General features: G+C 40.2%; 1 protein-coding gene across 2 annotated transcripts in view; it reads left to right on the top strand.

The window, feature by feature from the left end:
- Positions 1 to 24,580, top strand: part of RCAN2 (regulator of calcineurin 2) — a 268,352-nt gene that overhangs the window by 221,356 nt on the left and 22,416 nt on the right. The gene's annotated exons all lie outside the window — the stretch shown is intronic.

Raw genomic sequence — 24,580 nt, 5'->3', positions numbered from 1 at the left:
AATCACAGCCCAAATTTTACTTGCTGCAGGATCCATAGTAAACCTGCATGCTGTGCTCCATTCAGCTGACTCCTCATCATCTTTCTCAGCATCTTACATATCCAGCCTTTCATAAGGCTAACTACAGGCCAACTTTGCCCTAAGAACAAAATGCAGGGATTAGGTTTGTTCACAAAAGAAACACACAACTCAGGATTTAAAAAACAAAAAAAAAATCTGCCACACTCTTACAGCTCTCTGAAAAGGAGATAATCATGATTAGCTCAACAGCTACATTTTCATTTAGAGAAAATGCCCATGCCATAGATGGACACAGCCGTTCAGCCAAATCAGTGTTGATTAATCTCTTCTGCACTGTATAAAGAGAGCAAACCTAATGGTCCTGAGATATTTATAACTCTATTTATATCTGTTCATGTTTATTATTTATGCATTTTTACAATGCTGCGCAAGATTTTTTTCTCATGTGATAAAGGAGCTATGGTCATAACTTTAGTTATTCCAACTAGAATGAAGAGATTAACTTCAGCAAGGGAAAATCACTTAAGCTCCTTAAATTGTATTTTCTTCATCTGAAAAGTGGTGATAGTAATGCTTCCTCTGTATACCTCAGAGAGTAATGAACATCAACGATATAATCAATATCAAAGGTAGACAACATATGTGAAAGCAACTTATAAACCCTGAAGTGCTACACAAACACCATAATGTTAATGTTATCGTTATTAGTAGTATACAAAACATGTTTTCATGGATGAAACAGAGAGAGCAGAGAAACTGTGAATTCTGTGCCCTCATCTTTAGTGGAAGGAAGAATAGATGTCGGAAAATCTGTTAAACCAATTTCCCCGCTGGCCAAAACAAATCATGTTGGTCCATCAGGAAGGGCACTAGGGAAAATAGTGTGAGTGTGAGCTGCCCAGTTCCAAAACATTGGAACACCAGCTCCTGAAATTAAAAATACCACAGCAGTGGGTACCATTCCTTAAAATAAAAACAAACACAGACATAGCTAAGGTCCATGAAGGCTTATATAAGGCAGGACAGGTAAAATATTCAAGAATATTTGTAAAGATCAGACACCTTTAAACTCTAAGCAAAACAGCTACAATGAAAGACACTTAGAGGGGCTTAAATACGGTGAACATGGAACTTACTCATAACATCTTGGAACCTCCGTTTAAAACTTGCAAAAGCCAAACTCAGAACCAAATGAAAAAGGAAAGAGTCTATACTTTTACAATAGAGTATCTACTGAATATAAAATGAACTTACGAAACCAATTTCTTCTAGGAGTGATACAGACTGAAAATTATTATTCTAATTCAAAAAAGTCCTATTTTTAACATTTGTTTTTTCTAATTATAGAAACATTACATATTTACAGAAAAATTAAAGAGTATGCCCAAAAAGACAAAGAGTGTTAACACAGTTTTATAACAGAAAAACATTTTAACATTTTGATGTATCTTTTTCCAATTTTTTTGTTTTTATGTATTGTGTGACATTTAATATACATAAAAGTACTTATGTGTCTATATATATGTGAGTTGTGAAGCATAATGAAATAAACTCCTATAAACCTACCACCTAACAGGAATAAGTCATTGTCCCTTGTTTCAAGAGGCTAGCAATAGTTTCACAAGAGGTAGACTCTTTAAAGAAGCACAATAACTTGTTACAGGTGCTGTGGTGACAGAATGTACAAGGTTCAGTAGAGAGTCTAAGGAGGATGTGATCAGTTTCACTCGGCTGAAGGTGAGAGGCAGGTAGAAAGCCCTTGTAAAGGGTGTAACCCATATTTAACTCCATTTTGAAGCTTTAGGTGATCATTAAGATAATAATATTTTGCCACGTTCATCTTTTTAGCAATATTGGCTGTTTTGTATAACAATGGACAGAACTGTGCAAGCGTTTGATAGAAAAGGACATAAGCCTCAGAGACAAACATTGGTCTGACAAACATTGTTTGTCAATCCCAGCTGTACCGTCACTAGCTGAGTGACTTTTGGCAGGTTCTTAACTTCTCCACAATTAAAAAGTGATAATATCTGTTACTGTTTTGTGATATAAAGCTTATATCTGAAGAGTGTTGAAGGCTGGCTTTACCTTGGCCCAATCACTACAGCACAGATCCCATCACCTACTTGGTTGTTCATTATAGTGGTGCACATGATACTGGCTAGTTTTTCAGAGATAGGGAAACAGTTAAACCTAAAAGAGACTGGTGTACAAAACAGAGTAGTATGTGTTAATTCAGCATGAGATGTATTTCTTTCTACTTCCCAGAATAATCATGAACATTATCCAGGTTACCCCTACTACCACTACCACGAGTAAGGGAAAGGAAGCAAGTAAAAGAGAAAGAAACTGTTTACTGAGCACCATGTGCCAAGTGCTTTGCAAGTATCCTGTTATCTAATTTTTATGATAATCTTCAAATTTTTGTTATACAGCTGCAGGGATGGAAATGTGGTGGGATTAAGTACTGGCCTTAGTTCACCAGTGGATTTGTTGACTATGGTTGGGTAGCTGAAATGGTTAAATTTGTGTCAGCTTGGCTGGGCCATGGTGCTCAGATGTTTGGTCAAACATTGTTTTGGATGTTTCTGTGAAGGTATTTTTGAATGAGATTAACATTTAAATTGGTGGGCTCCGAGTAAAGCAGTTTAACCTTCATAGCCTGTGTGGGCTTCATCCAATCAGTTGTAAGTCTTAATAGAACAAAGACTGAGCTCTCTAAGAAGTCTGTCATTAGACTGTCTTTAGACTGGAGCTGCAACTCATCTTACCTCTCCAGCCTGTTGGCTTACCTGGCAGATTTCAGCCTTGTCAAGCCTCCATAAGCCCATGAGCCCCTTCCTTAGAATAAATCTCTTTCTCTCATTAGATAGACAGATGGACAGATGGATGGACAAACAGAGAGATAGGCAGGCAGACAGACACATACATGTCCTGTTGGCTCTGATTCTCTGGAAAACTCTGTTAAATAGGTAGTAAATTGCCCCAAAACTCAGTGGATTAAAACAACACATGTGTATTCTCTCACAGTATGTGTGAATCAGGAATCCAGGCATGACTTAATTGAGTCTTTAGCTCAGGAACTCTCACAAGGATGTATCACAGAACTGGCTGTGGCTACAGCCTTATCTCAAGGTTTGACTAGGGAAGGAAGCACTTGTAAGCTCACTCAGTGGCTGTTGGCAGGATTCAGCTCCTCACAGGCTGTTGGATGAGGGCCTCGGTTCCTCTCTGGTTGTTGGCTGACGGTCACCCCGTTCCTTGCCATGTGGGGTTCTCCAGAGGGCAGCTCACACCACAGCAGCTTGCTTCATCAGAGGAGGCCATTGAGAGGAGCCAGAGAGAATAAAACGAGGAGTCACAGTTTTTTTGTGTGCATTCCTCTCAGAAGTGACAGCCCATCACTTTTGACCGATTGTATTATTTAAAGCAAATCCCTACATCCAGCCCATATTCAAAGGGAGGGGCTTGCATAAGGGCACGAATAGCAGGATGTGAGGGTCATTGGGAACCATCTGAGAAGACAGCCAATCACACACAGCGAGTAAATACACGTCACTGACTGACGAGAAGCTCAGTCCGACTCCGGGGCCCACCTTCTCCACGATGCCAGCTGCAACCTCATAGAGCCGAGGGGATCCCTCCACAGAAATTGGTAATGAGAGGGTGGTCTGTGAGCATGGCACAAAGTGGGAGCATCGAATGGCCTAAAAGAATCATGCAGATGTGGGCAAAGACTTCATGTCTAAAACACCAAAAGCAACGGCAGCAAAAGCCAAAATTGACAAATGGGATCTCAGTAAACTAAAGAGCTTCTGCACAGCAAAAGAAACTACCATCAGAGTAAACAGGCAACCTACAGAATGGGAGAAAATTTTTGCAATCTACTCATCTGACAAAGGGCTAATATCCAGAACCTACAAAGAACTCAAACAAATTTACAAGAAAAAAACAAACAGCCCCATCAAAAAGTGGGCAAAGGATATGAACAGACAGTTCTCAAAAGAAGACATTCATACAGCCAACAGACACATGAAAAAATGCTCATCATCACTGGCCATCAGAGAAATGCAAATCAAAACCACAATGAGATACCATCTCACACCAGTTAGAATGGTGATCATTAAAAAGTCAGGAAACAACAGGTGCTGGAGGGGATGTGGAGAAATAGGAACACTTTTACACTGTTGGTGGGATTGTAAACTAGTTCAACCATTATGGAAAACAGTATGGCGATTCCTCAAGGATCTAGAACTAGAAGTACCATATGACCCTGCCATCCCATTACTGGGTATATACCCAAAGGATTATAAATCATGCTGCTATAAAGACACATGCACACGTATGTTTATTGCGGCACTATTCACAATAGCAAAGGCTTGGAATCAACCCAAATGTCCATCAGTGACAGACTGGATTAAGAAAATGTGGCACATATACACCATGGAATACTATGCAGCCATAAAAAAGGATGAGTTTGTGTCCTTTGTAGGGACATGGATGCAGCTGGAAACCATCATTCTTAGCAAACTATCACAAGAACAGAAAGCCAAACACCGCATGTTCTCACTCATAGGTGGGAACTGAACAATGAGATCACTTGGACTCGGGAAGGGGAACATCACACACTGGGGCCTATCATGGGGAGGGGGGAGGGGGGAGGGGTTGCATTGGGAGTTATACCTGGTGTAAATGACGAGTTGATGGGTACTGACGAGTTGATGGGTGCAGCACACCAACATGGCACAAGTATACATATGTAACAAACCTGCACGTTATGCACATGTACCCTAGAACTTAAAGTATAATAAAATAAAAAATAAAAAAAAAAGAATCATGCAGATGGTGCAGAGGCCCATTGCCCCTCAGCAAGGTCCCGGCACTCCTGCAGCCCTCAGAGTCAGCGCTTCTCTCCTCCACCTGCAGCAGGCTCTACCTGCCCCAGAGTAAAGCCACTCTGGTGGGCTTAGTCCTCGGTCCCTGTACTCACTTGACTCCTCCTGGCTCCTGTGTCCTGAAGCCTGTCAGCACTTCCTGCCTACAAGCCCAAGCCCCCAGTCTTCCCATCCAGGGTGTAGTGAAGCTGTGATGAGCAGCCCAGATCCTCAAGCAGGCCCGCAGCAGTCATTTGCTACCTCTGACATATGGGCAACTGAATGTTCTCAGCTGAGTCCCTCCATGAGAATAGTCCTCAGCCTTGGAGAGCGAGCATCACCTCCCAGGGCCATGCTCCCTCCCCAGGGATAGCTCTTGCCCTGTGACTGCTCCATGAGAGAGAAGGGGAACGTAAAATCCTGAACTGGATCTCCTTGCCACCTTGAATCTGCTGAGGCCTTTGTTGGCACTGCATTGAGTTCAACTCCTCCCTCTGCCCACTCCTGGGTCCCTCAGGTCTCTACAGGTGTTGATCCTGACAGCACTCCTAAATGAAGCTCCTGTACACAAAACCTCCACTCACAGGGCTCAGCCTACCGTCCAAGAAAGGCCTGTATCTGCACAACTGCAGCTGGCACCCCTCCAGCCATCTTTATTTACCAGCTTCATTGTAATGTTGTGAATGCACGACCAAGGATCTCCATGCGCTTGAGAAGAACCAACAGCAAGATACATAACTAGTGAGATAAACCAAGAGCACAGGTGACCTAGAGTATTCAGAGCTAATGCAGAAAGTAGACAAGATCTTTCTTAAAAAGAGATCTATTTAATATTCGCAGAAATATTTAACAGGCTATGACAGCTGTAACACAAGAATACAGCTGCTGTGAAAAAAAAGAGATATTTTAAAACACAATAAGCATTCCTTGCTGGCAAAATGTATTGGAAAATTTAGCAGAAGAGTGGAATTCCTAACTGAGGAATAGGTTAATGATCTGAAAAATAATGTGGGAGGAATTCTGAGAATACAAAGTCAAAAGACAAAGAGATGGAAAATATGGAAGAAAAGAAAAACAGATAATAGATGCAAGAAGTCCCCTATCCAACTAGGAATTCTGAAGGAAGGTAGTAGAAGCAATGGAGAGGAAGAAATTATCTAAATATGAATATGAAGAAGCTATGAACAAAGACACAATAAAAGCCCACGGAATGTCTATAGGAACAGTTGGCAATTTTTTTCTGTGAAGAACCAGATAGTAAATAGTTTAGGTTTTGCAGGTCATACTTCTTGACTGTACTGCAGCACAAAAGCTTCAACACGTAACAAATGGAAGTGACTGCATTCCAACAAAACCTTATTAAACATAAATAGGCATCAGGCCAGATTTGACTTAGTTTGCTGACCCCTGCCTTCCAGAAATAATGGGGAAAAAAATCACACCTCTAGTCACATTTTACTAAAAGTTCTGAACTCCAAAATTAGAGAAATTCTGTAAAGCTTCCAAAGACAAAACAAGGCCAGGATCTCACTTGTCTTCTATAACACAGTTGGCTAGAAAACAGTGGAGTCGTATTCTGGGGGCAACTGAAGTGATTCCTAACCTGGATTATATTCTAAGTCAAACTACCAGTCTAGTGTGATGGCAAAATACACACATATTTGGCCAGTCAACGACTCGGAATGTTTATCACTTGTCACTATCGTGGGAGGAGAGGGCCTACTCAAAGATTTTTTCTCACACAACATAAACTGTCACTCCAAGAAAGAGGAAGATATGAGATACATGAAACAGTCAAAATAATCCGAGATTTAGATGAAGAGAAATCCAGTTATGACCATTATATAGCAGGTCTAAAACCTGATCCATTGAATGTGAGACACCAACTCAGAGGGTTTTATGATGAGTGACTTTATTAAAGAACACATTTGATATAATAACACAAATGATAGAATTAGGAACCTGGAAGTACAATTTTTTGTGGAATTACCAATGAGATAACGGCTTATGTCTTCTCTCTTCAACAACAGTAGAAATGCATTTAGGAATTTTAGGAGGAAAAAAATGAAACAGACATGATTGTTTAATGAAACAAGTAAAATTTGTGCCATTAATGAAGTGAATAAAATGGTGTTTTCTGAAACAGCAAATCCAAACACCCACAGGTCAAGAAACTTAGAGTAAGAATTAAGAGAGTCACTAACTGTTCTTGTAAATTTATTTTTTGTTTATTTCATATATGACCATTACAGTTACTTCTGTATGTCTGCATGTGGCTATTTTTTTTCTACCACTGCTTTTGTTACTTTTATATAATATTTTATAAATTTGCCCTTTTCCATGATATTATTCTTAAGTAGGCTCAGGTTGTTTTTAAATTAGAAAATAGAAGTCTTAAAATTGTATTTAGGTATCAGTATTATAATATCTTCTGATTTTCTTAAGACAGATGACAGATTTTACCCCTAGAAACATAAATTTATTTTTCTTGAGATTTGTATTTAAAACTATAGAAGACTCCTTCAGGAAATGAATATTTCTTGCTTTAAAGAAATCTTTTTCTGAAAGTCAGCAATTTCTCATATTTCTTATTTTATTTTATTTTATTTTATTTTACACAGTGTCTCGCTCTGTTCCCCAGGCTGGGGCACAGTGGCATGATCATGGTTCACTGCAGCCTCAACTTCCCAGGCTCAAATGATCCTCCCACCTCAGGCTTCCAAGTAGCTGAGACCACCAGTGCATGCCACTATGCCCACCTTGTTTTCGTTTGTTTGTTTTGTAGAGATGGGGTCTCCTTATGTTGCTCAGGCTGGTCTCAAATTCCTGGGCGCAAGTGATCCTCTCACCTTGGCCTCCCAGAGTGCTGGGATTATAGGCGTGAGCCACCATACCCACCCTCTTTAATTCTTTTTTTCTGATAAACTTTGGTAAAGTTAAATGTAATGCTTTTCATTTAATAAAAATATTAACAGTGATTATCTTTAATGTATGGGTCACTTTGTCCTTATGTTTGTTTATATTTTTCCAAGTGGTCTACCATGACCATGTTATTTTCTAAAAAGAACAACATTATTCCTTTCAAGTTACAATATCATTCAAAGCTAGAGCTTGGCAAATGTATGAATTAGAAGCTTGACGTTACCACCACTTGCCCATAACCTTTAACTAATCACTTAACCTCTTTTGGCCTTGGTTTTATGAAATTAAAAAATTGGATTGAAATTTATATTTGATGATTTCGAAAAAACTTCTCCCAGACCTGTTCGTTTGTTTGTTTGTTTTGAGTTGTTCAAACCCTTTGCATCATTTACAAGGTCAGAATACATCAGAGAAAATTCTTGATTTTAAATGTTGGTGGAATGTCTTTGGGTTTTGTGTGTCCCTACATTCTCATCCCAAGTTCTATGCAGGTCTGCCTCTGACTGGTGATGGGGCCTTAGGCATGTCATCCGCTCCTCTGTGCTTTGCCTCTTTCAACTTTCAAGTAGAGGGGTTGCAATCAGTCACCTCCGGCATCCCTTCCAAGAATAGAGGTTAAAATGATGCTGGAGAGAAAGCTTGATCACTGAGACCCTGTGGGAAAAGCAGTTACAATTCAGTGAGATCAGGGAATCTGCTGCTTATATCATCCATGACGCACAGCCTGAGGATGGTCTCATTCTCATGGATGTACTGCTTCATCTTAAATGTACCAGGATTAGGCAACACAAAACAGCAGAAATAAATCCTTCTGGGGATACTCCTAGGCAGATTGGGGTTCACATTACCAATCAGCTCAGGTCAAAGCTTGTATCATTTGAATGTCTCTGCACATTCTCTTCTTCACTTGTTCATGGGAACTTACAACAGTGTCCCACCTACCCAATGTGTTCCCTCTTTGCAGTGGGGAGAAAACTCAGTCAAAACAAAGAACGTGCAGATAACATGATAATAATCAAAGGAAAAACAATGTCATGATTGTAAGAACAAACCAGTCAACAAGAGTTAATGCATTAATTAATACAAAGAACTGAAAACTATTAACGCCCAAGGACAGTAATGGTAATTCTTAGTAGCACAATTATATAAATCAATTTATTCAGAATCAGGAAGTGCTTAGGTCTTAAATGGTCCAACACATGTCTTCTAAACTGGTACCTCTTAAACTTCAATGGGATACTGATTATCTGGGGGGTCTTGTTGAGATAAAGATTCTAAATTAGTAGGTCTAGAGACTTGTGACCTGAGATAATGCTTATTTAGGAAGCTTCCAGGGGATGCTGCCACTGCTGATCTGTTGTCCATAAGTTGGACTATAAGGATGTAAAGCACTTAGAACAGTGTCTGCATTTAGGAAGAACTCGTGTTAGTGATGATTATTATTTCTACTAGATGCAAGAATTCCAACTCTCCATATGCTCGTGTGCTACAGGAGTACCGAGAGTTGTGCAGCAACAGCCATGTTTTTAAGCTGAATAACTAGAATCATTTTGTAAACTCATTTATGAACTGTTATGGAATAAACATTTATTCCGTAACTTTTATTAGATCACAAATAAGTAGCCCTTGGTAGAAAGCACATTTATGGAATGAGCATGCTTTGCTGCTGAGAACTGCAGAGAAGGCCTGCACGTTTTGACAGGTTCCACTCATCAAGAGGACTGTCACGTCTCTCCAGTGAGCTGAGAACCACGGTTTCAGGATTAGTAACTCAGAGGACCAGCCAATTGGTAACCACATATCCAGTGTGCCCAAGACAGTCCTGAAGTCACAGCATAATTAATAGCACCCCCCTCCTAGCTTGGACGATGCATTGTGTAGTCTTCCTAATTTTAGTGGACACTATCTATAAATTACTGGCTTTACCCAGGTTCCCTAACTCTCCCTAAACTTTCATTTCTACCACATGGAGAAAAGGGAATTCTCAAATGTTCTTGCTTAGCTGACAATGGTTTTGGCACTGAGTGATGCCTACATTCAACAATCTTGAAGTTTTGTGTGTAACACACACACATATACACAGACCCATGCCCACACACATGGAGGAAACCAAGTTTCATCAATATGATCCAATTTTCAGGCACTTCTAATCTGAGCTGCTTATGTGAAGCTCTCTTCCTTTTGACAGAACCAGCTTCTTTTTCATTTCCAGTCATTTCTCTAGGATTGCAGAAGAATTCTTCATACTGCTGCTGGTCTGTGAAATATGCATGAGAAAAACTGACTGAAGACAAAAGATGTGTCCATCCCACTGGGCGAGATGCACTGAAAGGGATGAAGCCATATTGACCCAGCTTCCCTCTGCCATAGATAGCCCTCTGGGATGAAATCTACATTCTGTCACTGACAAGCTGACCACCTTAGGCAGATCGTTTAATCTCTTTTAACTCGTTTCTTCATCTGCCTCATAAGTTTATTGTGAGAATGAAATAAATTAGCACATGTGAGGGGGCTAGTGTGGACTTGGCATATAGAAAGCATTTTAACCTAAGTCATATCTAATAAATTCCCACATGAAAATTTAACCACTGTGCAAAATTGCATTCCCAAATTTTGGGCAGTGTTAGCCATAGATGAAGAGTCGATTTTGTTTCTAGTAAATCCACTTCAGCCATGATAGATGTTGACTGTCATGTTTCAATTTGGAAAGACTTTCCTTCAGGTCTCTTGTGTCCTGAATCTGTGATTGGTTGAAACAATCATTTTTGTTTCAAATCTTAAGGAATTTGAACATGAGAGATTTAATTTTATGTAAGGTTTCATCATTAATATACATTCTTTTTTATGTCATTACATAAAGAACAGAGGAAAACAAATAAAATAGAAAAGGTGAGATAGAGAGGAGGAAAAGAGATTAGGAGTATAACAAGCTGCACACTTTCTAAATTTAATGATTGAATCATAAGAAGTTCCTTATATCTGCATCTTAAAAGAATGCAAATGCCATTTTGATTTCATGGGAAAAGTAAGTTAAAGGATACGTTGCTGCCTTTGAAAAGCTTACTTTGATCATTTGCCAAATGGCAAAATGAATGGATTAAATTTTAAATTGCCTGTCTTCAGAAGGACGTGATATGGAACATATTTAGGATTTAGCCCTTTAATTTAACGTTAAACTTACTAAAAATGTCCTCATCAATTATTGATAGCCCGATTTTAAAACAGAGCCTTCACCTCAATGTTGAGAAGGTAGGAATACTGCTTGTTTTTAGAAGTACATTTTCTACTTCTTTCAGCTACAACACTGGGTAGCATTCTGGAAAGGGGTAATTTTTTAAAGAGGCTCCAAGCTGGTGAGCAGTTTGCCTATCTGCATCAGCAGGGTCATAACCCGTCATTTGGAATTCAAATGGAATGTATTCAGCGAAGCATCTTGCTATTAAATAAATGTTGTAAAAAATATGTGAGTGCTGACTGTTAAAATACCAAAATCTCAAATCTCATTTGGTTTATGTTTCCTATAATTCTGTAGGTATTTAATAACAGATGTTATTGTGCAACAAACAAGGCCATTCCTAGCAAAATATGGCTTAGGACCAAGTATTCTTTTTATCCTCTTCTTAATCCCTTAAAATACCTTTTTTTTTGAAACAACATCATATTAATGTAAATATTTAAGCCTTTGATAATGCTGCTCTCCTGCCTGGAGAATTATGAAGTCTTCCACTGCCACTTATTTCCACACATACAAATTCTATCCACCTCTTACAGGCCATTTCTTCCTTGACCACCCCCCTATACACACACACACACACACACACACACACACACACACACAGGCATACACACACGCACACTCTCTGATGGCACATTATTCTGAAATATATTCATAATATTTTAAATAGTAAGAGGAATTAGAGATTAAAGCTCCATAGAGGAAGGATATTTGGTAGGTGAGTAGTCAAGAAAGACTTCCGGGAAGAAATTTGTATAATTTTATTTTGGCATCCCTGTTTTATTACATTACGGAGGATCTTAATACATATGTTCAGTGTGCATTTGTTGCTTTGGTTGAAGGATAACTTTGAAGAAAAGAACAAATTCACCAAAAGGTAGTGTGTGGGAGGGAGGACTGTTCTCTCAACGTAGTCTGGTTCATTTCATCACCAAGTGATCCCTTTCCAAAGTGTAGGCATCTGCATACACACAGTTGGCACTCAATAATGAATACATGAGCAAAACACAAAAATGACACCATTCCTGCCCTTGAAGTTCTTGTAATCCAGTTAATGATGGCACATTTGCCCTCATTAACAACACTGTTAAGGGAGCACAGCAGAAGGATGTCTAAACCTTAATGGGATTCAGGACAGATTTCTTGGATTTGAGATACGAGCTAGGACTTGACAGATAATTAGAAAGTTATCTGGAGGAAAAGGCTGTTACTGGCAGAAGAAAGAGCCAATGAGAAGGCTTGCAGACACAGCATAACCTGCCTTTGGGAACCTGTAAAGAGAAGTTTGGCTGAAACAGGCAACAAAAGCAAAGGAGAGGTGTGAGATTAGTGGGGTGGGTGATGGCCATTTTATGAAGGGCCTTTAATGCCAAGCAGAGCCTTATTCTAAAAGCTATGGGGAGCCACTAAAGAATTTTATAGAGGAATGATATGATCAGAATTTTCTCTTTTACTGTATTTATTTATTTAAGATAGAGCCTCACTGTGTTGTCAAGGCTGGTCTCAAACTCCTGAACTCAAGCAATCCTCCCACCTTGGCCTCCCAAACTGCTAGGATTACAACCATGAGCTACTGCATCCAGCCCAGAATTTTCTCTTTTAGAAAGACCTCTCTAGCAGCAGGCTTCCAAGGTTGATTCTTGGGTGGCCAGACAGAGACCAGGGAGACCAAGTGCAGTCATGGCGTCAGCCACAAAATAGATGGCAGGATGAACAGGGGACTGATGGGAGATGTACTGCTGAAAGGTCCAGAGAACACAGGGCTTGTTGAGTAGTGGGATGTGGAAGTGAGGGAGAAGGAAGAGATCAGGATAACATTTAGGTTGCCTGCTTGAGCAACTGGGTAGAGGGGGGCTGTTTATTGTGATAGGCTGAAGGCAGATTTAGAGGCCACAGCATTAAAAAAAATGGCTTGAGGGCCATTACATGGAAGGCACCTATTGGAAATCTCAACAAAACAATTGAACATGGGGTGTGGAGGTCTGGAGATAGCTTTGTCTAAAAGACAGTAGAGGCGTGTTGGGAGAAGAGGAGAAAGAAACCAGGTAGGAGGGGCTTACCTACTCTGTGTGTGAGCTTCTGATGTTTTCAATAGTCACTGGCATCTTTATCCTTTGCTCCTGGTCTCTCTGAGCTCCAGCTAATGGTGCAGGATCCCCAAAGGGAAAGATTGAAGGCAATTACCCAGTTGATTTCCTCCTTAGAATGATTTAATTTACCATGTTGTTTTGTAAAGGACATGTTTAAACCTTTACAGACAAAAAAGAAATTTTGTGGTTAATTTGGGCTCTACATTTTAAGTAGATAATAACGTCAATAAAATCAAGTTAGTTTAATTAGAGTTGATTTCATAGGAGACATTTTGCTGATATTCCTATAATTGCTCTTTACAATCTTTAAAGATTATATACCGGTACAAGTATGGATATAAATATATAGATAGATGTAGACATAGATATAATATACTTGGTTCTGGATATAGGGTGATTTGGATATAGAGCTAATAAGCCAAATACAGGCATATAAACAATCTGGGATTAATAACAGCTCACACACACTTACTGTGCTCAGCACCTTTTAAAGTGATATAAATATACTAATTTACTTAACAGCCGGGATACCCCTGTGAGGTAGATACTGTCATTATTTCTATTTGATAGATAAGGAAACTAAGGTATCAATGGGTAAGTACATTGTTCAAGGTTGCACAGCTGGCACCAGCATTTAAACTAGGTAGTGTAGCTCTAGAGTTTGCTAGTACCATAACTTTATACTGCCTCTTCTTGCCTATATCTTATAGATAAATGACTAAACGAATTTAAAGTAAAATTGCTGTCCCCTTGTGAGACTGGATAAGCTGTAAAAGAGGCTGTGCATTTCATCAATTACACATGCACAATTAGAGCCTATATCTAATCAGGCCTGATGACAGCCACAGACGTTTGTACAGATTAATGATCAGAGAAGAGGAATTGATGGGCCAGGGAAGGTTGAAGCTGTCAGCTTTTAGGAAATGCCCTGAGCCAAAGCAGCCACTGATGTTGTAAACTGAAATGTGGCAGCTATAAAAGGACTGTCAGATCCTTCCTTTGCATAAAAAGTATTTATTACCATGCACAGAAGCCCAATTTTGTGGCATGTAACAGAGATCTGTATTCATAACTACTCACTCAGAGGTCTTTAGTATGCCTCATCCATCCTCCTCCCCATCCTGAGGACATGTGGAAGAGCTCCTTTCTGCTACTTCCTACATTTTCATAGACCCATTGGGAGACTTAGAAGTGTCCTGGTGCGGGCAAGAGGCTTGCAGGCATCCACAAATGGTACTTTGCCTGGCATAGCCAGGCTCTATGGCCTCTGGTGAGTGCCCCACCAGAACAAGCCCTGGGTTTGGGTGATGAGAGGGTCTCACCCAAAGGATGAGCAGTCACTGCCTGGAGTCAGAACAACAAGAGCCCTAGGCATACAAACCATGCTGCCTTTTGATTCCTCTCTTGGTCCATTCACCTGCCCCTACTTATTGCACAGCTTCTAGGACGGGTTCCAAGCAAACCCCTCACTTGCTCCTCTTCCTCGGTCTCCACCTTGGGTACTTACAAAGTGGATTTAGGCAAGGAAAGGATGTACTCAGCCATGTATAATAGGGTGCATTGACTTAAACTTTGCAGATTCAAGTCTCTTGACTCTCGTTCTGGTGATTAAACCTTTTAGGGAATTGACCCTCATCAGCTAAGAGTATAATATTTTGAATATAGTCTGGGCGCAGTGGTTCACGCCTGTAATCCCAGCACTTTGGGAGGCTGAGGCTGGCAGATCACCTGAGGTCAGGAGTTTGAGATCAGCTTCAACATGGAGAAACCCTGTTTCTACTGAAAAAAAAAATACAAAATTAGCCGGGCGTGGTAGTGCATGCCTGTAATCCCAGCTACTTGGGAGGCTGAGGCAGGAGAATTGCTTGAACCTGGGAGGCAGAGGTTGCGGTGAGCCAAGATTGCGCCATTGCACTCCAGCCTGGGCAACAAGAGCGAAACTCAGTCTCTCAAAAATAAATAAATAAATAAATATTTTGAATATAATAAGAAATATATTTTTTGTCTTCCTCCCTGTTTCCTGACACACAGTTCCAAGAACCCCTGGAATATCCTCAGTGATAAGTGTCTTTTTGTATGCTAATGAGAACACTAGGGGCCCTGGGTGGCCTCAAGATGGGGTTAGAACTTTCAGCCTTTCAGCCTGCTGTCTGACCTCTGGGAAGGGGAGAGGTGCTGAAGTTAGAGTTGATCACCAATTGACAATGATGTGATCAATTCTGCCTGTGTAAGGACACCTTCATAAAAACCCAAAGGACAGCATGCAGGGAGTTTCCAGGTTGCTGAACAGATCATGGTATAGTTCAGAGAGGAGCATGGAAGCCCGTGTCCCTTCTCGTATACCTTGCTCTATACATCTCTTCCGTCTGACTGTTACTGAGTTGTATTCTTTATAATAAAAGGATGAGCATAAGTAAAGTGCTTCCCTCAGTTCTGTAAGCCATTATAGCAAATGATCGAACCTGAGGAGGGGGTTGTGGGAACTTCCAGTTTATATCTGGTGGGTCAGAAGCAAAACCTGGACGTGCAATTGGTGTCCAAAGTGGAGCAGTCTGGGAGTACTGAGCCCTTAACCTTTGGGATCTGGCACTGTCTTCAGGCAGATAGAGTCAGAATTGAGTTAAAGCGTAGGACATCCAGTGGGTGTCTACAGAGAAATGGAGAATTGCTTGCTGTGAGAAAAACTCCATGTGTTAATGACCAGAAATGAAATAATGTGAGAGTATAGAAAAAACAATGTTTTGGGGTTTTTTTCTGTACAGTACAGTGATAGAAACACTGTGCTTGTTTTAGCTGTTCTGAAAACCTGGACTCCGGATTATTTTGTGACTGCACAATACATAATTCACACTCTCTCAAGGATATTTCCCGGGGTTAAATGAAGCTTCAGCTTTAGGGCCCTCATTTGCATTGGTCTTTACCAAGACTTGGTGGAGCCCTAGCATTGTGTTCATGTGGTTATATATTTTTGCGAAATTTGCAAAAGTTATTTCTTAATGATTTTTGTTCTCATTCTTAAAAAACAAACCTCCGATGTTTGTGCTTAGTTGCTTAGTTGTTTTTTTGTGTGTTTTGTTTTTTTGGTTTTTTTTTTTTGTTTTTTGAGACAGGGTCTTACTCTGTCACCCAGCCTGGAGTGCAGTGGCATGATCTTGGCTCACTGTGACCTCTGCCTCCCAGGTTCAAGTGATCCTCCCAGCTCAGCCTCCAGAGTGGTGAGACCACAGGTATGCACCACTATGTCAGGCTAATTTTTTATATCTGTGCTTAGTTTTCTATTATTTTGCTTAAGGAAGTCTCCCCAAGGTGTGAAATCTTCGGGTTCCTTAATGCTTGGAGTCACCCCTGCTCTGCCTCCCTTGTTCAAAGGTTGTTCCAGTTAATAGTCCTCATACATGTTTTTGTTTGTTTTGGAGGCATTTGGGTTTTTTGTTTGTTTGTTTGTTTGTGGGCTTGGAGATTTTTCCAGTTCTAAATGTTTAGATGATGACTAAGTAGAATCAGAGAAATGAAGATTTCTTTAACTAAAGAAAACTAAAAATATACTTTTGCATAGCAATGTTATTCAGCCACAGTGAACTTTAGGACCGCTACTGGGAAAGAAAGAATACAATGGGACATGGATCATGGAACTTGCTCCACTGAGAGAGATGTGTGATGAAACCATGAGTTTTTAGAACAAAATGGCTTCTTCTAGAGTTTGGGGCTGAGTATTAGAACTTTGTCTCTCATAAGAACTCAGCAAGAAAGGATAAAGGCTTCTGTACCTTTACCAGCAAACTATCTTTTCTTGAAGCAGTTATATGACACAGCATCTGTCTGCTTCTCTTATTAGTGAAGAAGGATTGCAGGATTCCTCTTTTCACAATGATTTTTATTTAGGTAGTGTCAGGACCACAAATGGAACAAAGCATAATTGCATACAATTTTGGCTGGCCTAAGAAATCCTGATAGGTTAAAGTCCAGATGTGGGAACTCTCACACACAGGCCAGTTATGCCCATCACATAAGGAGTCTGCATCCTGAAAGGTTTACAATAGCAGTCCCTTGTTCAGAAGGTCCTCCTGAAATGCCCATCACATCCAGAGTGGTCCTTCAACATGGGATTTGCCCACAGCTTGTCAATGGTATCCATTGAGAAGTGATAAACATTTGACACTATATAATCATTTTATTTCAAATATGGCCTGAGTTAGGCCTAGATCTGTTTGTTATTTGGTAAGCAGCACACTCACATCTTCAGACATTCTACCTGGAACATATTTTATTTTATTTATTATTATTATTATTTTTGAGACAGAGTCTTGCTCTGTCACCCAGGCTGGAGTGCAGTGGCGCAATCTCGGCTCACCGCAACCTCTGCCTCCTGAATTCAAGCGATTCTCCTCCCTCAGCCTCCTGAGTAGCAGAGATTACAGCCATGTGCCACCACGCACAGCTAATTTTTATAATTTTAGTAGAGACTGGGTTTTACCATGTCAGCTAGGCTGGTCTTGAACTCCTGACCTCAGGTGATCCTCCTGCCTCAGCCTCCCAAAGTGCTGGGATTACAGGCGTGAGCTATCATGCCCAGCCTCCAACCCCTATTCTAACCTCTCCCACTTTCTTCTCTAGAGCCCATTATTGATTTTCTCAGAGTATCATTTGTGCTCTACAATAATCACTCCACATCCTCTCCTTACTAAATCCTTCATTGCTCTGGGCAATGCTTATTCCCTAGCAATTACACATTGCTAGGCAGATTACTCTCTAGTTCCCCACCTCTCAAGCCCAGAATATGAGGCTTAGAATTCCCTGGCATCCCCCCATGCTTCTAGGTTGTTGTTCCATCCCTTTTTATAGATGATCTCTGTGAAGCCCCTGCCCTCCAGTTGAACTCTTTTCTTTCAACCTATGCTGCCATACCCTATAGCTCTCAGGTCACTCCTCCTGTTTCTCATGCAGCTCATCTGGCTCATGGTTGTCCCATAACTCTGTTTCCTGTTGTCCTCCTGAGTCGGTGGTGACCATGCAACCCTCTCACCTCGCTATTCTTTATCCTCTATTCCCATCATCCTCACCCCGTCATCCCTCACAATTCCATTCACGTGCCTCATGTTGACCCTTAGGGCATCTAACACTGAAAACCTTCTGAAACCTTAAACTTACAAAATTATCTTCTGGGCTTACGATTTTTTTGTCTACTGTTTTTCCCACTGTGTCATTCCTATGAAACTCATTTATCTAACTCATCCAGAACCTTGAAGTCTCACCTCTTCCCATTCTTTCAGTCGAATGTGATACTCCTGACTTCTCTTTTCTCCTCACAACCTCTCATAGTCGGGCATCTCATTGCCTACTTGCCAACCCTTTCAAGTTATTCCTTCATCTTTCTTCTCCTGTGCCTCAACACACACACACACACACACACACTTGTCTCATACTCATCACCTTGGAATGACCCAAATATCCACTTCCTCCTCTCCTGGGGGGGACATGGCATGATATATTAGGTGCTCTGTATTCTTCCCAGAGTCATCTGGTTCTGTAGGTCTATGAGACTGCCTATATTTGTTTCCTGGGGCTGTCATAACCAAGTGCCACAAACTGAGTAGCTTAAAACAATACAAATTTATTATCACACAATTCTGAAGGCTAAAGTCCAAAGCCAAGGTGTCAGCAGTGCTACCATCCCTCTGGATCCCATAGGAGAATTCTTTTTTGCCTCTTCCTAGCTTCTGGTGGTTTGCTAGCAATACTTAGCATTCCTTGGCTTGCAGAGGTGCCACTCCACTACACTGTCTTCACAGGACACTCTCCCTATGTTTCTCTGTCCTCACATGGCTATTTTCTTATAAGGACACTAGTCAACTTAGATGAGGGTCCCACACCACTTCAGTACAACATCTTTTTAACTAATTACATCTTTGATGACCCTATTTCCAAACAAGGTCATGTTCTGAGTTCCTGGGGTTTGGACTTCAACATACCCTTACTATCTCTTCTCTCTCCCTCTCCATTAGTTTCATTTCTTCAGCCCATCAGTGTTTCCCCACACTACCAAAAATCTGCTTGTGACCACGACTTCCCATGTAGTTATCCCAGCTCCCTGGTTTTCATTGCCAAACTCTATTTCCAGCTTTTTCTCTGCCCTTCACTTCTCCATCTGTAATTAATCTATTACACATCTGTTCAAATAGCTCTCTCAGTAAGGTCATCAGCATCAGTCCATTTGTCAAATCCAATGGTGTCATCTCCACCTTCACCCTATTTGACTTCCGTGCAGTATTCGATACCAGCATTATCACACTTCTTTGAAGGGCAGCTCTTTTCTGACCATTATGTTGTACAATTAAGGGTCTCGCTAGACCTCCTGTCTTTCCCCAAGCCAACTGGATCCTTACTTCTGAGACCCTATTGTACAACAGTTTTCAGTGTGTGGTTTACAGACTCATGAGGGATCCCAATACCAGTTCCTATGTTATCAAAACTATTTTCATAGTACTACAAGGTATCATTTACCTTTTCAACTGTGTTGACATTTATACCCACGGTACAAAAGCAATGGTGGTTAAAACTGCTGGTACTTTAGCATGAATCAGTGCGGTGCCACCAACTTGTGCTAGTAATACAGTCATGTGTCGCTTAACCTCGGGAATACCTTCCGAGAAATGTGTCCTTGGATGATTTTGTTGTGTGAACATGATAGAGTGTACTTACACAAATCTAGATGGTATAGCCTACTGCATATCCAAGCTCTGTGGTATAGCCTATTGTTCCTGGGCTACAAACCTGTACAGCATATTATTATACTAAATTCTGTAGGCAATTGTTACACTTAAGTATTTGTGTATCTCAATATACCTAATCACAGAAAACGTACGGTAAAAATATGGCACTATAATCTTGTGGGACCACAGTCAGATATGCAGTCCATTGTTGACCAAAACTTCATTATGCAGTGCATGACTGTATTTCTATTCTTCACAGCCACACACTCACAGTTTAAAAAAAAGAAAAGAAGAAAGCAGGAAAAGAAAGAAAATGCCAATTTTACTTAGAAATGTCCTTGATAAGGCAGTAAGTTTTATTCATTTTATTAACCCTTTACCCTTAAGCGCACACCTTTGCAATTTTCTGAATAACAAAATGGGAAGTACACATGAGAAGTACTCATGTGGCATCTGGAAATAAAATGTCTGACTGGAGGAAACATTCTAAGCTGTCCTAAACTGCCCTTAGTACTTTTCTCATGGAACACCATTTTTACTTGAAGAAACAACTGACAGGAAAAGTATAGTTATGGACACTTCGGTATTTGGCAGACAGTTTCTCAAAAATGAATGAAGTGAATCTGCTGCTATAAGAAAAATAACTGACAGAGTGTGTTGCCAAGAATAAAGAATGAGCTTTCAAGCAAAAATAACACTTTGGAAAACTTGTATCCACCAATGTGAATTCCACAGCTTTTGAATTTCTAAAGACTTTTTGATAAGATAGATGGTAGATTAAAAGTAATGGCAAAAACCACAATTACTTTTGCACCAAACTATTGTTTTAATGAATGTGATTTTTAATATTGTATTGAAATCGGTCAGTTTGGAAAAGTTACATATTTCAGGGAACCAATATTTTCTAAATGATTAATGTACGCTTATGAACTCATTGGGTTAAAATTTATTCAAAGTGCAAAATAGATAAATGGATCTTAATAAAATCAGGTAAAATGTTATGTGATTATGCAGTACACTTTAAGAAACTACTACTTTTTGAGTTTTGATGAGATATCAAGGAAGAATACTCCCAATTATTTGAAGGGCTGTTAAAATACTCCACCCTTTTCCGACCACATATTTGGATGAGGCCAGCTTTTCTTCACACCCTTCAGTCAAAACAACTTGGTGCAATAGATTGAATGCAGAAGCAGATATGAGTTTCCAAGTGTCTTCTAGTAATTTGGAAATTAAATAGATGTGCAAAAATGTAAAACAATGTCAATCTTCTCATTAAATGTTTTCTTCTTTTGGAAAACAGTGATTTTTCATTACAAAGTTTATGTTAACAAATAAAGGGTTTATTATTATTACTTTTAAATGGATTTATATATAAATATTTTCAAGTTTCTTAGTTTTAATTTCTGGTACCATAAACATTGTTTTATTTAAAACCCACGTTACAAAAATTCTTTAGGATCCTCAATAATTGTTAAGAGTGTAAAGAGGTCCTGAAACCAAAGAGTAGAACTTTATTCAAATAAGACGCTACAAAGAGAACTGACGTTCAAGGAGAAATTAATAATTTATTGGGTTTGTTGGGTAACAGAACTGGAGAAAAATGGTAGCCAGAGGACAACAAAATATTTTTGTGTCCCTGGTGAGAACCTGTGCATCAAGACCATAGAAGATTTTCTGTAATGGCAGGTGGAGAATTCCTACAGCTAGTGCTTTTGGTGACACCGTTTTGCCTCAAGGTACATCTAGTGGCTTCATTGTATTGGATCTGCCTCTAACTAATTGGGTCTGGTATCTTGTTGCCTCAGCAAATTATATGTTTGTAATGTCACTAATGGAAACAAAAATAGAGAAGGCTAGCGAGTTGCTATTCTTGGACAACTGTCACCCCTACAAATAAAGTTCCCAAAAGGCCTGAAAAGAGAGGACATGCTGAGTAAATGTCGGCTGTTTATTATTATCATCATTGTGGACTTTAAGCCCCATATGATCCCGTGAAAACCCTGGCCCCTGAGCTCTGGGCTACACCCCAGGTTTGGTGCAAGAGCTCCTTTTGTTTTTCAGCTTAAGCCCAAAACAAGGAATATCAAAGAGTTTCATGTCAATGGCCAACTCTAACTTGGTGGGAGTTGGTGCCTGGAGCCCTCTTTTGAGGATCAGTGGGAACAAGATGTTCTTGATGTCTGCCAATGCCTTACAAAAGAGGCAGCACATTGTCAGCACCCCCTAAGCCTAAAAGCTGGACTCCTTGATTCTTTGCTCTTAATGCAGTCTCTTGAGGCCAAATCGCTCTGATAAACTGAGATGTGAAGCACAAAAATGAAATACGAAATGAAAAGGAAAGAATTAGACTCAAAGGAGAAAAGCACCTCGCTTTCAAAGGCTAGCCTTAACTGCCCATGCTTAGGCATTGGATAGGTGATGAGAAAGTGAAACTCCCACCCTGGAAATGGAAAAACATACCAGCCACAAAGAAGACCCAAGTATTCTGTCCTTAAAAATAATATTGTACTCTATATAGAAACAGGAGTTTTTAATCTCTTAATTCCTCCTATTCCTGAAAACTTCCCAAACTCATCAAACTACCAGCTGTGATTTGATCAGTTCAGAGTACTCTCATTGTGAGGAAACAGAATTCATTTTAACCATCAGGATTCGTGCTCAGGAAAACACAGTACTGGTGGGACAGAATTCCATAATGAGACTCCTTGGAGTGGTAGCTGAAGCCCCGAGTCTGGGACTTGGCTGATCCCAAGGCTTGAGAGATGAGGGGAGACAAAAAACCTGCTCTGCATAAGACAAGGAAAAAGTCTTGTTTTGTTCATGATGGGAAAAGGAGTATAAGAAAAAAACAGAATGAGAGAAAGAACCCCTCAAATCTCCACAAATGTCATTAAAAAAAACAAAGCTTTTATTGTATTCTTTGGGGTCCTTGGACTGGTATAAAAGAGAAGAGTGTGGGCAGACAAAGGAGTCAAAGATAGGAGGGGCGATGGGGGAGCTGCAGCCTGAGGATTCTCAGAAATCGGCAGCAGGATGTGGTGTGGAAGCATCACCAACATGGGCTTGAAGGTCTGATACAAGTTCATTTGGATCCCCAAGAGGCAGGAAGACTTTCCGTGAAGTTTAAGTTACTCTTCCTGTGGAGCCTCAGAAGTCAGTGTTTTTACAACCCCACCTCACTATATTGATTCTCTTAGATGTGGTCACCCTTTAGACTTGGGTCAGTGTATTGCTATACATCTCTTGCTCTTATTAAAATAAGCATCTCTTCCTATCAACCTGACAGTATAATTCTTTATAGAGTTGACAGTATCTCTCTAGTTAGGGTCACAAGGACTTTGGCCTGGTCCTGGATCTGCCACTGACGTCTCCCTGTGCCCATGGGTAGGTCCTTATCTTTTCAGATCTCAGGGTTCTGATTTGTAAAATGATGGAGGTGAGGAGGAAAAGGTTGAGTTCATCATCTCTTAAATCCATTCCTAGTTAAAATTCTATGAATCTTGCAGTATTAATATTTCATGCATCTCCATTCTTCCTTGTACTCACTGTTATGAGAAATTACCTTTTACTGTTGAAATAAAAGAATCAGGTTGGTTATATATATAATTTCCTTAGTGGCAGTTTCTCTATTAAGAACACACTAGCTTATAACATATACTAATTTTCTTATAATAAGGATACTTTTATGGCTAAGAGGAATCATACAGATCAGACAGATGTTATTAACATATGTACCTATATATTTTTTCTTTTTTAATTCTCTAGTTTTCTGTTATGCCTTTCCCCAGTGTTCTGGGTGTCCTCTTACTTGTGTGTATCTGCTTCACCTGTTAGATTGTTAGATGGTTGAGGGTCAGAACAATGTGATACTCATCTCTGTATCCTCTTAAAGTCTAGAGAGAGACCTTTCCTCATAGAAAGTGAGCATTTAATAGATACTTATTCAGTCGAATTGAAACTGTGTATTGAGTCTAAATTTTTTAATTATTGCTTTATATTGTGATAGCTTAGTTATGCTGTAGGAATAAAATAATTCTCAAATCTCAGTGATTTAATGCAACAGAGATTTTTTTTCCTTGCTAAGGCAAAGTTGGCTATAGAATGGGGTTGGAGTAGGGAGAAAACTATTTCTGCTTCATACAGCCACTTGGGGACTCAGAGTGAAGAGAATCCTGTTTCTGACAGCTGCACCTTTTGAAACACATGGCCTCTTCAGAGAAATAAACTGAAAAATTACTCAAGGGCTTTCTTCTGCCCTCTACACGTATTTCGTTGACCAGGACTAATCAAATGGTACTGCCTGACTATGAAACTGGGTGATGTGGATCCCATATTTTTAGGCAAGAAAAGTGCCCACCCCTCCCTAGGCCCAGCATGGTGGCTCATGCCTGTAATCTCAGCATTCTGGGAGGCCGAGACAGGTGGATCACTTGAGGTCCGGAGTTTGAGACCAGCCTGGCCAACATGGTGAAACCCCATGTCTACTAAAAAATACAAAAATTAGCTGGGTGTGGTGGCACATGCCTGTAATCCCAGCTACTCAGGAGGCTGAAGTAGGAGAATCACTTGAATCCAGGAGGCGGAGGTTGCAGTGACCCCAGATCATGCCAGTGCACTCCAGCATGTGCAACAGAGCAAGAGAAAGAAAGAAAGAAAGAAAGAAAAGGAAGGAAGGAGGGAAGGAAGGAAGGAAGGAAGGAAGGAAGGAAGGAAGGAAGGAAGGAA

The sequence above is a fragment of the Mandrillus leucophaeus genome, unplaced genomic scaffold (assembly GCF_000951045.1).
Source record: "Mandrillus leucophaeus isolate KB7577 unplaced genomic scaffold, Mleu.le_1.0 Scaffold3, whole genome shotgun sequence".
NCBI classification, from domain to species: domain Eukaryota; kingdom Metazoa; phylum Chordata; class Mammalia; order Primates; family Cercopithecidae; genus Mandrillus; species Mandrillus leucophaeus.
The sequence above is the reverse complement of the archived record's forward strand: the minus strand, read 5'-3'. Positions and strand labels throughout refer to the sequence as shown.